Source organism: Epinephelus lanceolatus, chromosome 16 (assembly GCF_041903045.1).
Source record: "Epinephelus lanceolatus isolate andai-2023 chromosome 16, ASM4190304v1, whole genome shotgun sequence".
Classification (NCBI taxonomy): Eukaryota; Metazoa; Chordata; class Actinopteri; order Perciformes; family Serranidae; genus Epinephelus; species Epinephelus lanceolatus.
The window spans coordinates 28,270,539-28,282,563 of record NC_135749.1 but is presented as its reverse complement, the minus strand read 5'-3'; positions in this window follow the sequence as shown (position 1 = coordinate 28,282,563).

Here is a 12,025-nt window from a genome sequence, read left to right as displayed (position 1 = left end):
GCCACTTTGCTCAAAGGAAGATTTGATGTTCTCGGCCCTTCTTTATTGGCTGTGAATGCTTTAGTTTCACAGTTGTTAAACTTCTTGTACCTAATTTATTGCAAAATATCCTGATCTTAGGAGTAATTCCTTGTTTGAATACTTTTGTCTACTACTTTACTTTGTTTTACAAATAAACAACATAAGAGTTTAAGGGGGCGGAACGTTTCTCCATTTAACAAAAATGGTTATTTTCTACATCCCACATTTTATTTTCGTAGTTTTGGACATGATTTCTATTTTACTTGCCAGATTTAGGAACATCCCACTGATTTTACTACTACTGTACTAATCAGCCTGCAGAAACAGTGGTATTGTGTCCATTGGAAAAACAATTATTGAAATGAAACAATAAATCAATTTAATGATTGACATAAAATCATCTCAGCTTCTCCGTTGTTAAGATCTGCTGCTTTCCTTGATTTCAGTGATAGTAAACTATATTTCTTTGGGCTTTAAAGTGTTAATATGGCAGAACAAGCAATTAAAAACCACACCTTGGGCTTCAAGAATTTGGGATGGGCATTTTTTCTGTATTTTTTGACACTTAATACACCAAACAATCAGGTTAATCAGTTAACTTAGAAAATACATGTCAGACTAAAGGAACCACCAGTAAACAAAGAATCCAAAAATGGAGAAAATACTTGATGAACTTAAGTCATGAGGGGTGGTGTTTAACAACAGCAAAATTACATCCTGTCACCAGAAGCATGCAAGAAAAACAGTTTCCTTAATGAATTCAATGTAACACAGAGTGAATATCTGATGCAAAAATGGTCATTTGGGGGGTGAAAGATTTGTTTAATCATTAATGAAAATAATGGCTAGCTGCAGCTCTCTAGTCAATCATGGCTCATGCCTGACTTACAAACTGAGAGTCTGACAGAGATGGACACATATTTATCTTTCCCTGGATGTGAATGTCACTGTGCATGTGTTTCGCAGAGTTTCTTATATGAAGTATGTATGAAGTATCAAATGATATGAGGACAGGAGGCCAGTTTGACCCGTTTGTCTCCCTTATTGGAAACAAGCACCTGCCCCCCGACATCCACTCTTCTTGCCATACTGCATAACAGTGACTGTGTTGAGCCTTCATTGCCACCATACTTGAGTGTTTATGTGACAGAGACTTGTAAATGGACCTTAGTTTGGACATGTCATTTCTTTTCCACAAGCCATTAATCAAGGTTTACCTCCCTGCTGGGTACAATCCCTTTAATTAAAATTTAAACAGCCATATCAGCTCCTAATCTCGCTGGAGGGAAACTCAGTATACTCATCATTTTCACTCTGGATACGTCAGAGCATGCATTTGGAAGTTGAGGAAATGAGCAAGCAGGGCCTTTCCAGAAGGGTAGTATTTTACAGAAATTCCAAAGAACAAATGTGCACAAAAGAAAGTGTTAAAATAAATAAAACTTGTTTCCTGGTTCTCACTTCATTGACAAAGACAGCTCAGGGTGTTTAATAAGGAAATTGGAGCTTTTATACATCAGCCTTACAGTAAATAAGACTGAAATTAAACTCTTAATTTGGCTCTCTTGGGTTTCTGAATCTATGACATGTCAAACCTATATATCTGGGTCTGAAATGTGCTTAAAAAAAAGCAAAATTGTTCAGAATTGCCCTATCTTGCATCATTATGAAATTCTGAGAAATATGAGGAAAGAAATCAGGGAAATTTGAGGATTTCTTTTCCTGGATTTGCACCAAAACCTTCCTCCTTTTTCCATTTTCTTGAAATCAGTAAACAGGTATTTGAAATATATCAATAACCACAAAACAAACATTCTATGAACTCTAAGGAAAATCCAAAACAGGCGAACATTCTCTGCATATGACGTCCTACATTGGTGCATTGTCCAGATGGAGGGCAGGCAACTGCAGGCAAAGACTGTACCAAAACTGCACAAATGCCTATGATTAAGCTGTTCCAATCAATCAAATTGGGAAAAGGGTCAATCTAAGTGCCAAAAATAGTAGGATGTAAAGGAGAGAGGTTTAAAAAAAAAGTCACTAAGAGACAGCAGATGTGGATGACAAACCTCCATCTTCAGTCTGGAAGGCCAGAGTCAACTAATTTCAAGCGTAAATGTTGGAGTGTTGTGTTAAACATGCCTCAAGTTGGATGCAATTACAATGTGCTGAGACAATTTCTCTGTGTTTTAAGCCACAACCCAGATTCTTTAAACCATTTCAGATGTTTTGATATAGTTTTGCCGTTTGGTAAACATGGACCCCTATGACTTCATCTAAAATGTTCGCTGTTTTTGGATTCTTGGTTCATGGTGTAATTGATACACAAATGGTCATTTTGCAGGTGAAGTATTCATTTAAGTAGAAAATAAACTCATCTTGACACATCAAGCCAAACTGAAACCTGCAGAGTCACAATCATGCTGGTGTTCTCTTCTTGGACACCAGCATGGACGCCAGGCGAACTGTTTGCACGGCAGCTCTGTTGACAGTTTATGAGTAAACGGGTTGCATTGATTGCCACCCTGGCTTAAGATAGGTCTGACAGCTGTATCTAAGGTCAGTGGTAATCAGAGGGTCACTGTGAGGGCAGCGGTCAACAAAGAAGTGCCTGTGGTTGGGACTTGACCTTTTTAGGTTCACACATCGCAGATTAGACTCACACAAGGACGTCATGTGGGTTGTGGTATAAATATAACAATGACCTCTATGTGATATCATCCTAATTAAATTTACTCACAGCACAAATGCAATTAATCAGCATCAACTTGTTTTAGTGTAGTGCAGTTTTCATAAGTCAACGATACCATCACGCAAAGACAAAAAGATAATTAAGTAATATGACAATCAAATGTTTGTTTACATCATTCATCAAACATCAAGACTGAGGGGGCTTTCACATCAGGGACCCAGGCCCGGATCCCTATACACTTGGCCACAAAGTCCAGTTCGTTCTGATTAGTGTGAACACTGTGTACAGCACCCGGGCATGGTTCGTTACACAGCATGCGCGCATATGCATTTTTGTATACATATACACAAAGAGTATAAAAGCGGATCGAGAAAGAGACTTGCCTCTCTCTCTCTTGCACTCAAACTCAGACCAAACTGTAAAACTAGGCAGTGTTGATCAAATATAAACTAAGATTCAGTTATTGTGTTGTCTGTTTCTCACCTAAAGTGTCTCCAGAAACATATTCTAGTGCACTGTTTGGCTGTAATACGAGAATTTGTGAACAGGAAGTGGGAACCACACTGTTTTCTGTATTCTAAAAATGGAGGCTGAAAACACGGAAATCAAACAGTAGAACTGCGCAGCGCTGATCAAATATGAACCAAGATTCTGTTTGTACGTTGCCTATTTCTAAAGTGTTTTCAGAAACATAGTTTAGCTTTCTGTTCAACTGTAATTTGAGGTCTTTTGTTATCAGCAGACTGCCATATTGTTTCCTGTGGAAAATGACCAAGCTCATATACACTGAACAAAATTATAAATGCAACACTTTTGTTATGCTCCCATTTTTCATGAGCTGAACTCAAAGATGTAAAACATTTTCTATATACACAAAAGACCATTTCCTCACAATATTGTTCACAAATCTGTCTAAATCTGTGTTAGTGAGCACTTTTCCTTTGCCGAGATAATCCATCACACCTCACAGGTGTGGCATATCAAGATGCTGATTAGACAGCATGAATATTGCACAGGTGTGCCTTAGGCTGGACACAATAAAAGGCCACTCTGAAATGTGCAGTTTTGCTTTATTGGGGGGGTCTGGGGGGGTCAGAAAACCAGTCAGTATCTGGTGTGACTACCATTTGCCTCACGCAGTGCAACACATCTCCTTCGCATAGAGTTGATTAGGTTGTTGATTGTGGCCTGTGGAATATTGGTCCACTCCTCTTCAATGGCTGTGCGAAGTTGCTGGATGGATATTGGCAGGAACTGGAACATGCTGTCGTATACGCTGATCCAGAGCATCCCAAACATGCTCAATGGGTGACATGTCCGGTGAGTATGCTGGCCATGCAAGAACTGGGATGTTTTCAGCTTCCAGGAATTGTGTACAGATCCTTGCAACATGGGGCCGTGCATTATCATGCTGCAACATGAGGTGATGGTCGTGGATGAATGGCACAACAGTGGGCCTCAGGATCTCGTCACGGTATCTCTGTGCATTCAAAATGCCATCAATAAAATGCACCTGTGTTCGTTGTCCATAACATACGCCTGCCCATACCATAACCCCACCGCCACCATGGGCCACTGGATCCACAACATTGACATCAGCAAACCGCTCACAAACACGACGCCACACACACTGTCTGCCATCTGCCCTGAACAGTGAAAACCGGGATTCATCCGTGAAGAAAACACCTCTCCAACGTGCCAGATGCCATAGAATGTGAGCATTCGCCCACTCAAGTCGGTTACAATGACGAACTGCAGTCAGGTCAAGACCCCGATGAGGACGACGAGCATGCAGATGAGCTTCCCTGAGACGGTTTCTGACAGTTTGTGCAGAAATTCTTTGGTTATGCAAACCGATTGTTGCAGCAGCTGTTACACGTGGTCTGCGGTTGTGAGGCCAGTTGGATGTACTGCCAAATTGTCTGAAACACCTTTGGAGATGGCTTATGGTAGAGAAATGAACATTCAATTCACGGGCAACAGCTCTGGTGGACATTCCTGCAGTCAGCATGCCAATTGCACGCTCCCTCAAAACTTGCGACATCTGTGGCATTGTGCTGTGTGATAAAACTGAACATTTTAGAGTGGCCTTTTATTGTGGCCAGCCTAAGGCACACCTATAGCATGTTTGGGATGCTTTGGATGGTGGTGGTCACACCAGATACTGACTGGTTTTCTGACCCCCCCAGACCCCTCCAATAAAGCAAAACTGCACATTTCAGAGTGTTTTTTATTGTGGCCAGCCTAAGGCACACCTGTGCAATATTCATGCTGTCTAATCAGCATCTTGATATGCCACACCTGTGAGGTGGGATGGATTATCTCGGCAAAGGAGAAGTGCTCACTAACACAGATTTAGACAGATCTGTGAACAATATTTGTGAGGAAATGGTCTTTTGTGTGTATAGAAAATGTTTTAGATCTTTGAGTTCAGCTCATGAAAAATGGGAGCAAAAACAAAAGTGTTGCGTTTATATTTTTGTTCAGTGTACATTACCCACCAGTGGGAGCGTTTACTGGTCCAGTGTCGCAGTGCATTCTGGTAGTTAAAGGTTCTCTGTACGGCTTTAGAAAAAGTAAACATCCCTTTTTCTTTGTTTTCTTTGGTCATGCAGCAGTAGTATCAAAGTAGTATCAAAAGTATTTGCATCATTCTTCTGCATACAGTCCAGTTTTATAAAAAGACCATCTTTCCAGCAGTGAAATATCTCATAACTGTTCACTACATTAGAACTTATTCCGCAAAGGCGTTTCCATGCCCCAGTAGGCATATCAACTCTTTTTGACAAACGTAAAAACCATAGACTGCATATAAAGATGGACAACGTGTCTCCATTTACCCCTAAAATATCCTGCATGTGGCCACTGCCATCTTGCACTGGTGAAATTATATGGAGCCAGAGTCTACACAGAAGCGATCTCTGTGATGTGGAGTTCCTACCTATACACCCGTCCGACCAATTGCGAGCAGTGCCAATGATTGCGAGCACATCAACTGGTGCACGCAGTTGTCAGTTGTGACATCAAACTCCCTTTTTTATAGCATCACATAACTAATTAAAACCAAACTTATCAGAAAAATGAATACTTGAATAAATAGCAGCCATCCATCTATCCATCTATTTTTATCACCCTGGAGCACCCCAGATGTGTCTCTCCTCAGCAACGCTTTCTAGCTCCTCCTGGGGGACCCCAAGGCGTTCCTGGGCCAGATGAGATATGTAATTCTTCCAGGGTGTCCTGGGTCTACCCTGGGGCCTCCTACCAGTGGGACGTGCCCAGAACACCTCTAGTGGGAGGTGCTCAGAAGGCATCCCGATCAGATGCCCAAACCACCTCAACTGACCCCTTTCAACACAAAGAAGCAGCGGGTCTACTCTGAGCTCCCTTCGGATGTCCCTATCTCTAAGTCTGAGCCCAGCCACCCAATAGAGGAAACTCATTTCGGCCGCTTGTATCTGCAATCTCATTCTCTTGGTCACTACCCAGAGCTCATGACCATAGCTGAGGGTTGCCTTCCAACTCAGCTCCCTCTTCACCATGATGGTCCGGCACAGCACCGCAGAAGCCACAGCAAGCTGCTGATGCATCTCACACTCCATTCTACTCTCACTCATGATCAAGCCCCGGAGATACTTGAATTCCCTCACTTGAGGCAGTAACTCTCTCCCAACCCGGAGAGGGCAATCCACCGTTTTTCGGCAGAGAACCATGGCCTCAGATTTGGAGGTGGAGACTCTCATCCCGACCACTTCACACTGGATGCAAACTGCCCCAGTGCATGCTGGAGGTCACAGTGTGATGAAGCTAACAGAACCACATCATCTGCCAAAAGCGGAGATGCAATTCTGAGGTCCCCAAACCGGACCCCTTCTTCCCCACGGCTGTACCTTGAGATCCTGTCCATGAATATCATGAACAGAATCAGTGACAAGGGGCAACCCTGGCGGAGGCCAACACCCACCGAGAACGTGTTTGACTTTACATAAGTCATACAAGTCACAAATAGTAGCCAGATTTGGGAAATATTTATTGGAGGTGTTAAGTTTGGCACATGTCCCTTCCACTAACATGGAGGGGGCAGGGCTCATGACCTATACTACAGCCAGCCACCAGAGGGTTGATCAAGATGTATTTTGACACGTACTTTTGGGGAGCTGTCATGTTGTCCATCTTTATATACAGTCTATGGCAAAAGTCCAACTCCAACCAAACCAACAAGAGCTGAAACAATTAGTAAATTATTTGATATGAGAATGTGCAAACAAATCACAACTATTTTGATAATCAGTTGATTGTCTGAGTCATTTCTCAAGCAAAAATGTGACATATTCCCAGGTTCCAGCTTCACAAATGTAAAATGATGCTTTAACTAACCATAATTTAATTTGAACCTGTTGAAGATGTAACTGTGGGCTCTAAAATAGCATTGACATCTCTCACTATCTTCTGACATTATATAGGTATAATAGTTACAGTTGTGCCTTTCAACAATAATCGTGTTAAAAGGCCATACCTGCAGCTCAGTGGTTACATGTACACACGGACAAGTGTGAACATAGTGGAAACACACAGTGCCACACAGAACTTAGACACCATACGGCATGTCCTTTCAGACCATGAAAACTTATCATCATGAGTACTACTGACTTGCATGTTATAAGAAGCTTTACAATAGAGAATGCTGAGTCACAGAGAGGAAGAAACATCAGCGAAAGTCACATGGAAAACTATTTTTCCTCGTTCATGTAATCATTTACAAGTTTTCAGTGTTAATATTTGGATTAGTGGATGTCAGACAATGCCTTATTGATTGATTTGATAGGCTTGCGTCTGTCAAGAAATGCCCAGTGACTCTGCTTTTTTCCTTTAATCATACAATATCATGCCCAAGACTCCAGTCCATGTAAGTACATTAATGCTTATTTTTTGGGATTTTTCTGCCACACCTTTAAGACTGCAAGGTAGTTTCTATCATGGCATAATCAAACAAGACGGTCTTTCTAAAATAAAGGGATTAGTCTTAATATCTTGCCAATTGTTCTTGATATTATCCAGAGAGATGGCACAGTTGTCTAAAACTTGGCACAACAAACACAACTGTATTTTTCCCACTACTGAATGTAGCTGTTTAGGAAAAGTCTCCGCATGTTCACCTGCCTCACAGTCTGTTTATGGTGTCATATTGCATAAGAGATTATGTTAAAAAAAGTGCAGTAAAACCTGCATGGACATCAGTCAGATGAAGGACGTGTCTGAGTTTACAGTTCAAATGAGTAACACAGAAATGTTGATCCAACATTAGATCCCTAAGGTGACTTTGATATGTGCACCATTCTAATAATACTGAATATACAGTACAGGCCAAAAGTTTGGACACACCTTCTCATTCAATGCGTTTTCTTTATTTTCATGACTATTTACATTGTAGATTCTCACTGAAGGCATCAAAACTATGAATGAACACATGTGGAGTTATGTACTTAACAAAAAAAGGTGAAATAACTGAAAACATGTTTTATATTCTAGTTTCTTCAAAATAGCCACCCTTTGCTCTGATTACTGCTTTGCACACTCTTGGCATTCTCTCCATGAGCTTCAAGAGGTAGTCACCTGAAATGGTTTCCACTTCACAGGTGTGCCTTATCAGGGTTAATTAGTGGAATTTCTTGCTTTATCAATGGGGTTGGGACCATCAGTTGTGTTGTGCAGAAGTCAGGTTAATACACAGCCGACAGCCCTATTGGACAACTGTTAAAATTCATATTATGGCAAGAACCAATCAGCTAACTAAAGAAAAACGAGTGGCCATCATTACTTTAAGAAATGAAGGTCAGTCAGTCCGGAAAATTGCAAAAACTTTAAATGTGTCCCCAAGTGGAGTCGCAAAAACCATCAAGCGCTACAACCAAACTGGCACACATGAGGACCGACCCAGGAAAGGAAGACCAAGAGTCACCTCTGCTTCTGAGGATAAGTTCATCCGAGTCACCAGCCTCAGAAATCGCAAGTTAACAGCAGCTCAGATCAGAGACCAGATGAATGCCACACAGAGTTCTAGCAGCAGACCCATCTCTAGAACAACTTTTAAGAGGAGACTGCGCGAATCAGGCCTTCATGGTCAAATAGCTGCTAGGAAACCACTGCTAAGGAGAGGCAACAAGCAGAAGAGATTTGTTTGGGCCAAGAAACACAAGGAATGGACATTAGACCAGTGGAAATCTGTGCTTTGGTCTGATGAGTCCAAATTTGAGATCTTTGGTTCCAACCGCCGTGTCTTTGTGAGACGCAGAAAAGGTGAACAGATGGATTCCACATGCCTGGTTCCCACTGTGAAGCATGGAGGAGGAGGTGTGATGGTGTGGGGGTGTTTTGCTGGTGACACTGTTGGGGATTTATTCAAAATTGAAGGCACACTGAACCAGCATGGCTACCACAGCATCCTGCAGCGACATGCCATCCCATCCGGTTTGCGTTTAGTTGGACGATCATTTATTTTTCAACAGGACAATGACCCCAAACACACCTCCAGGCTGTGTAAGGGCTATTTGACCAAGAAGGAGAGTGATGGAGTGCTGCGGCAGATGACCTGGCCTCCACAGTCACCGGACCTGAACCCAATCCAGATGGTTTGGGGTGAGCTGGACCGCAGAGTGAAGGCAAAGGGGCCAACAAGTGCTAAACACCTCTGGGAACTCCTTCAAGACTGTTGGAAAACCATTTCAGGTGACTACCTCTTGAAGCTCATGGAGAGAATGCCAAGAGTGTGCAAAGCAGTAATCAGAGCAAAGGGTGGCTATTTTGAAGAAACTAGAATATAAAACATGTTTTCAGTTATTTCACCTTTTTTTGTTAAGTACATAACTCCACATGTGTTCATTCATAGTTTTGATGCCTTCAGTGAGAATCTACAATGTAAATAGTCATGAAAATAAAGAAAACGCATTGAATGAGAAGGTGTGTCCAAACTTTTGGCCTGTACTGTATATAACTTCTATAGTTCATTCTAACTAAAAATCAAGTTATTATATACAATATAAATGTCAACAAAACTAGTGTTCTTTGTACTCAGTGTCGTATCAACACTTTAATGCTGCATTATACAACAGTTAGTTCCGGCCCTGCAATCTGATTGGTCAAGAGACAGTAAAACCATGATGATATTGGAGTACAACATCACGGTTATTTCACTGTGTATGTATCACTCCGCCTCACAGCTGATTGCAATCAACAATCAAATCAAAACTGACAGTTAGTGTCAGTTAGGTCAACAGTTGCGTTGTAGGCTAATTAATTCATCCACTGTCAAACAGCCAAAAATATGGATTGATTTCCTAAAATAAGTTTTGAATTGAACTATGAATGGTCATCAGAGGAAGATGAGGGAGAGGAGAAGCTGAATCCATCTGAGCACACATCCAGGTTTTTTCAGTGTTTCATCAGCAGAGCTCAATGACTTGGAGAAAAGCAACATACTGTCAGATCAGAAGGCAGAGTCGGCTGTGCCTGTGAAGCCACAGTCCACCATGCAGTCACCAGAGACTTATTTCACCGGCTGCACAATTAATGGAACTGTGCAGATAAATGTGTATAAAGAGTAAGTGCCTGGCGCACCATATCTGCGTTACATAGCAACGGTGACAGCGGAGTCCTGAGGGAACTATTTTTGTTGGCGGAAGACAAATAAAATGCTTAAATTATCTATTTTGTCCTCATTTTTCAACATTTCTTAATCAGCCTTGCTTATTTAACTGTTGAACTGTTGTATAAAAGCAATGTCACACTCGAGCTGCGGCCTCGTGCCTACGACCGAATCACAGCCGTGACGATATCACAGTACAACATCACTCCCTCTCGTGTCATATTGCTTAATTATACCTTAGGCTGTAAAAAAATAATGGACATAGCTACTTTGACGTCACCCATTGGGTTGTGAGCTCCTGTTTTTGTAGCCTTAAGTTTGGCTTTTTGGCCATCGCTGTCTTGGATTTTTGGAGCCAAAAGTGACCACATTTGGACAAGAGGGTGGAGCTAACCCTAAAGCAAGCTGCTAGCTTGGTTAGGATGGTGCACTTACAGCCTATGGTTAATGTGATAGTGCTAATGCTAATTTTCAATACTATAAACTGGCATAAACACAAAATGTTCTTATCCGTGAAACTGAAATTCTGACTCCTAAAAGGGTCTTTTATAACCAAAGGCCAAACATGACTGTTTTAGACAGCTAAAACATTACAATTAACTTTCATTAACTGAAAACACACTGAAATAATCACAGCTATTGCTATGCCTTTACTCCGTGAATCTAGGAGTATGCCATGGCTAAGTTACCTTACCAACGTTGTCGCTGTAGTAGCAACTTGTGAACAGATGGCACCTACCTGTCACTCAAAGCAGCCACGCCCTTAAATATGCATAACTTTAAGCCATAATATAATCAACAAGTGAGTTATATAAAAATTCATCCCCTGTACAGTTGTCATGAACAGGGGAATTCGCAATTCAGAACAAAATATATTTATTGCACTTTTATATTTAAATACATGACATATGACTTATAATGAGGTTCCTCTCTACCTGAATTCACTTCACAACATTCAATAAAGTTTTTCACAGGCGGCCGCTGCAGAGTGCGTGCATAGCTGCATGACTGTTCTTTGAAAGTGGAGTCAGGCTTTTAGTTTAGGAAGCACTTCATCTGATATGCAGTTGAAGCTGAAGCCTCAAGTAGCCATTAGAGGAAGTGCAGTTATTGGCACTTATACGTTCACTTCATTTTTCAGCCCTGGAAGTTGTCACTTGCGTCATACATGAAAATTGACCAAAATGACCACCACACTCAATAAATCATTTCATACCAGATAGATTCTGCAGATTCAAAGAGACATTTTTATCTTCAGAAGATAAGTCACTCACCTACGGAATTTCAACTGAGCGTCAATTTATTCATGATGTCTTATGAGGAAAACCTGGTTCTGCACTTGTGATGCTGTTCAGTGAGACAAGAGAGCAAACAGAGGAGATTATAAAGTCTTTTCCTCACATTAGGCTGATGGTCAAACTGATACACCCGAAATGAGCCTTTGAACATTATTTTACAGAGTTAACATGTTAAGATGTGTAACAGCTTTTCACTTATTTACATGAATTTATTCTATTTAAAAAATGTAGTTGCCACCTAAACTCAAAACATTCAAAATCTGCAATACAGAACACTTTCTTTACACACCATTTGATAATGCATTATAACTTGTAAGACAAATCCAAATTCTAGGGCAGCAATTAATGATTTTTCTATGACAAAATGAACTC